The following is a 6,518-nucleotide window of genomic DNA, read 5'->3' on the forward strand; positions in this document are numbered from 1 at the left end:
TATTTGTTTCAAACGAGTCACAAGTACTTCTTTTTTCTTACTCATATATATATATATATATATATATATATATATATATATATATATATATATATATATACACACTACTCTCCAAAATTAACGCACCACTTTAAATGGACCATGATTTTAAAACTATATTTCTTCTGAATCCTTAATTGGATTTCGATGATTTTTTTTCACATTGTAGGTATGTTTCTAGTTAATTACTGTATAATTGTTTTTCGAGAAATGTCAAGGTTTAACCTATATACGGGGTGTAAAAATTAAAATGTGTTTTTTCCTCCAATTTTTTAACACCCTGTGGAATGTATCAGAAACAACCGCTACATGGTGTTAATATTTCGAAATAGCTTTATCCTTTGTCAATATTTTCGTAAAAAAATCATCTTGATATCTCTATTATCAAAAAAGAAAAGTACATTCAAAGATTTTCTACTCTCCAAAATTAACGCGCCACCTCAATTGTACCATAATTTTTAAGCTATTTTTTTAATCCTTAATTTGATTTCAATGACTTTTTTTTGCATTGCAGATCTATTTTTAACTAATTACTCTATTAGTGTTTTTTGGGAAGTCTCAACGTTTTATCCATATAAGGGGTGTAAAAATAGTTGTTTTTTCATCTTATTTTGCAACACCCTGTGGAATTTATTAAAAGCAAACTCTACATCTTAATATTTCGAGATATATTTATTATCAAAAAAGAACACAGTACCTTCAAAGCATAACGTGATTTTATTGAATTGTAATAAGTTATCGTGAAATAGACTTGAGGTTAAGAGTATACAATATTACGAGTCATTCAACGTTTTCGAGAACCAAACGACCATACGAGATGGCGTGGACAAGGAAGAGGAAGACTCACAACACCACGCCAAGATCAGTTTATCAGGCTTGGTGCTATAAGAGAACGTTTTGTCACAATGAAACATTTACAAATACAAGTGGCAGATGTTCATAATATTCGAATTAGTAGAAACACCGCCTCGCTGAACAATATTTGCATATAAGGATACCAGTCAGAGCACCAGCTTGAAACGTAAATCATCATAGAAGTAGATTATAATTTGCCAGAGAGCACCTTGACTGGAATGTTGATAAGTGGGAGCACGTGTTGTTCACTGATGCATCGAGGCATTGTTTATATAGCTCAGATAGATATGTGAGAGTTATTCGACGGCCACGAGAACGCTACGTACAGTGCAAAATACGACCTATTACTTTATCTGTAGGAGGATTTGTAATGATTTGGGCAGGAATATCTCTTACAGCGCGAACGGACCTTGTTGCTTTACGAAGAGATTCCGTAACAAGTGAAAGGTATATTTCAGACATTTTGTCTAACCACGTAAGTTGCATTTGCTCCTTACATAGGAAAATTTTCTTTTAATGCAGTATAACGCTCGACCACATGTTGCACGTGTGGTCCGTGAGTATTTGGACGAGGTTGGAATACAAACAATGATCTGACCACCCTGCAGACCTAATCTAAATTCCATAGAGAATTTGTGGGATATTATTGATCGCCAACTCAGGAGCCGGCAAAAAGAAAGTAGAAAGTAAAAGGTATGGTGAGAGAAGTTTGGGATGCAGTTAATCAAGACCAAATACGCCGCTTGATTTTAAGTATGCCTCGTCGCTGTGAAGAAGTAATTAGATGTAGAGGTAGAAATACTCGTTATTAAGTGTTTTTGAGCAAGGAAATTGTTAAAGATTATTTAGGTTATGTTTTCTTAGGCTTTAGTTGTATTAAATGTCAATAAAGTTTACGTAATGTTTGCTTTAAATGTTAATAAAAACTTGTTACATTTAAAGTTCTGTATAATTTTTAATAATGAAGATATCGAGATAATTTTTGTACGAAAATCTTAAGAAAGGATGAATCTATCTTAAAATATTAATAAGATGTAGCGTTTCTTTCTAATAAATTCCACAGGGTGTTTCAAAATATGATAAAAGAACACAACTGTATTTTTACACCCCGTTTACCAGTAAAACGTTGATATTTTTCAGAAAATATTACAATGTTTTATTAGAAATATACCTATATTATAAGAAAAAAATCAGTAAAATCCAATCAACCATTCAGAAGAAAAATAGCTTCAAACTTAGGGTACATTTAAGGTGGTGCGTTCATTTAGGACAGTAGTGTATATATATGTATATAAATATATATATATATATATATATATATATATATATATATATATATATATATATATATATATATATATATATATATATATATATATATATATGTACATATAAGGTACCGAGCTTTGTTATCTGATTGTTTTATCGGTTTGTTAATTTTCAATAGAAACCTTTATTCTTCCCAACAATTACAAGTTTTTTCAAAATAAATAAATATTGGTTTGAAATACAGGGTGTGATTCCATATAAGTTTGGTTATACATATATATATATATATATATATATATATATATATATATATATATATATATATTTCGTTAATATATTGTAACGAAATAGCCCATCTCCGATGCATGGTACGCGTCACAATTCTTAGAAGGATGATTCTCGAATACACAATCGATGACATTTTCAATAGCGCCTCCTTCGAGGTGCTGCGAACGAATTAGAGGTGGGCTACTCCAGAATATTTGCTTCTGGGCTGCAGTTAGCTTGGGACCCGTAGCTGCCCTTTTTTCTGCCAGGTTGCCTGCCTTAAGTCTCCTTCTAACTGTCCAAATGACGGTAACTACACCTCGGAACTCTCTAAGCTCTTTTTTGAGAAAAGCCCCAATCAAATGTCAATTTCTCAGGGATTTCGATACAAGAAATCGATTATTTCTCTCCGTTGTTATTCGTTTACGGCCTTCTTGTCGTCGGACATAATCACCAGCATCTTGGTACCGGCGATATACTCGGGACACAGCAGATTGGCTTAAATTTAGTCGATTTGCCACGGCCCTCTGGCTCAGACCTTTTGTCAATAATGCTACTGCTTGGGCTGCTTTAACGGATGTGGTATCCACTTGTAATGCAGTTGCGAACTTAAGTGACTGATTTATCAGTGAGTTGCTATGGAAATTGTCGGTGTGTGTCGATTTTAATGAGTCAAATTCTGACTCCCTCTCTACGTGTTGCATTATTTATTTGTAATACGTCATCTACATCTACAACGTCTGTAAGTAGTTGGTTCTGTGTTTTTATTAATTAATCTGTCAATATGTCTCCATAATCGGGTCAAATTGTCCAAACAATTTGACCAGTTTTAAAAAATTGTCGTTATTTCTATCGTGTAATTTATCCGATGATCCACGAAAAGCCAAATTTTGTCCTCTCAAAAATGTTATTATTTCTATTGATCTTGTTAAAACATTTATTCTATGTTTCCTCTACATATGGGCTATATTATTTGTTCTTGGCAATTAATAGTAGTTTTAATTGTTTATTTTTTTTCCTAATTCTTTGCATTTTAGAAAGGTTTTCATGTGATTTCTGCTTTTTTCTGCTAATTTGTAAGGCTTTCGATAAGTTTCTCCAATCTTAAATCCTGAGCTAAAACTACTAGATTCTGCAGTTGCAAAAATCTTACTACAAAAACAGAAAACGGAATTTAAAGATTAGGAATATGTTTTTTTTTTATTACAATCTTTAGCAATCAAAACACAAATAAAGTTCTATAAGCTAATTTGCGGGCTGCGGAGCAAGGGGCTCCCATTGGCGTGGTGAGGTCTTCTCCAGTAACAAGAGCACTTTAACCGTTTTTCAGGTCAGCTGGCCAGTTCCTTTTGAGTCTCCTATGGGCTTGGTGTTCTAGCAGAGGTTAGAGTAAGGGGTTACTATGTGATTCCAGTGCTTCATGGTGCTTCGTGCTGTATTTAGTGATTACATCCTGTACGAACGGGATTCTTAGGTCCTCATGAAGTGTTAGGTTTGACAGATACCAAGGTGCATTAGCTATCGTTCGGAGTATTTTTGATTGGCATCTTTGAATTATGGCTGTATTTGAGTTGCTCGCACATCCCTAGAGTTGAATTCCATACGTCCACATACGTTTTATGACGATTTTGTATCAAGGATTTTGTTTTCAAGGCTCAGTTTCGATTTCCTTCCTACTAACCAGTTTAGATCTTTCATTCTTAGGTCAATTTCTTTCCGCTTCTTAAGAATATGTTCTTTCCGGGTGAGTTTTGAGTTTTGAGTCAAGATGTATTCCTAGGTATTTAGTGCTAGAGGATTGGTGAAGTTGGATATTGTTAAGTGAAACTGGGGAACACGGGTCTCTTCTCAAGGTAAAAGTCACTTGCACTGATTTTGTTTCATTCATTTTAATTCTCGACTTGTAAGACCAAGTCTCGATTTCATTCAGTTGTACCTGTAGAATGTTAGATGCTATAATTGGATTTTCGTCGGCTGCAAGGATGACAGCATCATCTGCAAACGTGCCAGTGATGGTTTCATTAGTGGACGGTATATCAGGAATATTAAAGAATGGACAGGAATACACAATACAGGCGAGCTGTGTCACGCCGCCAAGAACAGAATTCTAGTAATGAGATAGTCGCCTACGCACTTTGGTGTATGGCATGTTAAGAAGAAGATCTGCTGTGTATAGTACATATAATATTGGTCCAAGAACGCTGCCCTGTGGAACACCAGATTTTATAGAAAAATTATTGGTGTTACTTTCATTAACTCTTGTTCGGAATTGTCTCCCACTCAGATAGGATTTTAACAGTTTCAGGTACGTGATGGGTAAATATTTCTTAATTTTGAAAATCAGGCCTGTGTGCCAAACCTTATCAAAGGCTTGACTAATATCTAGAAAAGCAGCTGTGCAGTAGTGTTTGCTTTCCATTGCAGAATTTATGGTGTGTACTACACAACGAAATTGTCATTCTGTTAATAAGTGAAAGCCATTTCACAAGTCAAACTTACTTGCAGAACTACCAAACTTAAAGAGGCACAATAACTGTTATTTACAAACTACATAACAAATCTAAACCGATACGATAACTCAATATGGAAACCGATCAAAAACTTCAAAAAACCCAAGACTCCGGTACCTCCAATTAGAAACGAACAGGGACCAACACTACAGTAAGCCAGATGTGATGAAGAAAAAACAACGTTATTTGCCGAGCACCTAACTCAAGTATTTACTTCCAACAACGACGCTCCGGATATTGAAATTGAAAGGGACATAAATAACATTCCAGAGAACATACCAGTAATCACACAACTAACCAAAAATGAAGTTCAACAAGAAATCCAATATTTATACATTAGAAAAACTCCTGGGCTGGACAAAATAACACCCAAGACGATGAAGGAACTACCAGATAAAGGAATCATACTGATTACTCTCATCTTCGATGCTATTCTACGATTAAACTACTGGACAAAGCTCTTTAAAACCGCTGAAATAATACTAATCCCAAAAGCAGGAAAAAATCCAAACGAGGTTTCATCATATAGGCCAATAAGCGTACTACCAGTCGTATCCAAAATACTTGAAAGATTACTGTTACAAAAAATTAACTCAGACCCCAATACGGAGGAATGGATAACCAACCACCAATTTGGCTTTCGAAAAAAAAAAAACACTCGACAATACAGCAGGTTCATAGTACACACCATAAATTCTGCAATGGAAAGCAAACACTACTGCACAGCTGCTTCTTTAGATTTTAGTCAAGCCTTTGATAAGGTTTAGCACACAGGCCTTATTTTCAAAATTAAAAAATATTTACCCATGACACAAACTACAACGCACAGACATATAAAATGTGAATTAATAAAATCTGAATTAATCGACATGCTAGAAAATGCAACAAGAAATAAAATATTATCATGTATTCAAGAAGGTAAATATTATTCATTCATACTAAACTGTACACCATATGAAAGTAAAACAAAACAAATGACAATAATAATACGTTTTGTTTCTTACACCGATGACATTGTGGAGATCAACGAAAATTTCTTAGAATTTATTAAAATTGATGATTCAACGGACCGCGGATTTTATGAAAAAAAAATCATCAATATTTGAGACATGAAGTATTTCCATTGGTGATTTCCGTGGTCAAGAATACGACAACAAAGCGAAGATGAAGGGGAAAAAGCAGGCTGTAAAATTTAATTTTAACAAAAAACCTCGGGCTTTTTTCTTCCATGTGCTGCGCGAACATTAAAGTTAATAAATGACGCTGCAAAGTAAATTCTGATACAATGTGTTTTTGCAACTCTGTTAGAAATTTTAAGTAATAACTTTAATAATGAAATTAAACATGAAGCAAAAATTGTTTGCCTTAAAATTAAAAAAATTAAATTTATAATACACTTGAGTAGAAAATAATCGACTCAAAAATATTTTGCGAAAGAACGTCTCCTGTGTTAATCTAAAAACTGTAAATTTAAAAATATTTAGTGTACTATCATTGACCTTATTATTTAGTTCTAAAAAATTTTTGTTTTTTGGTGAATCGGATGACGTACTACAAATAAATAATGCAACACGTAGA

The sequence above is a fragment of the Diabrotica undecimpunctata genome, chromosome 9 (genome assembly GCF_040954645.1).
Source record: "Diabrotica undecimpunctata isolate CICGRU chromosome 9, icDiaUnde3, whole genome shotgun sequence".
NCBI classification, from domain to species: domain Eukaryota; kingdom Metazoa; phylum Arthropoda; class Insecta; order Coleoptera; family Chrysomelidae; genus Diabrotica; species Diabrotica undecimpunctata.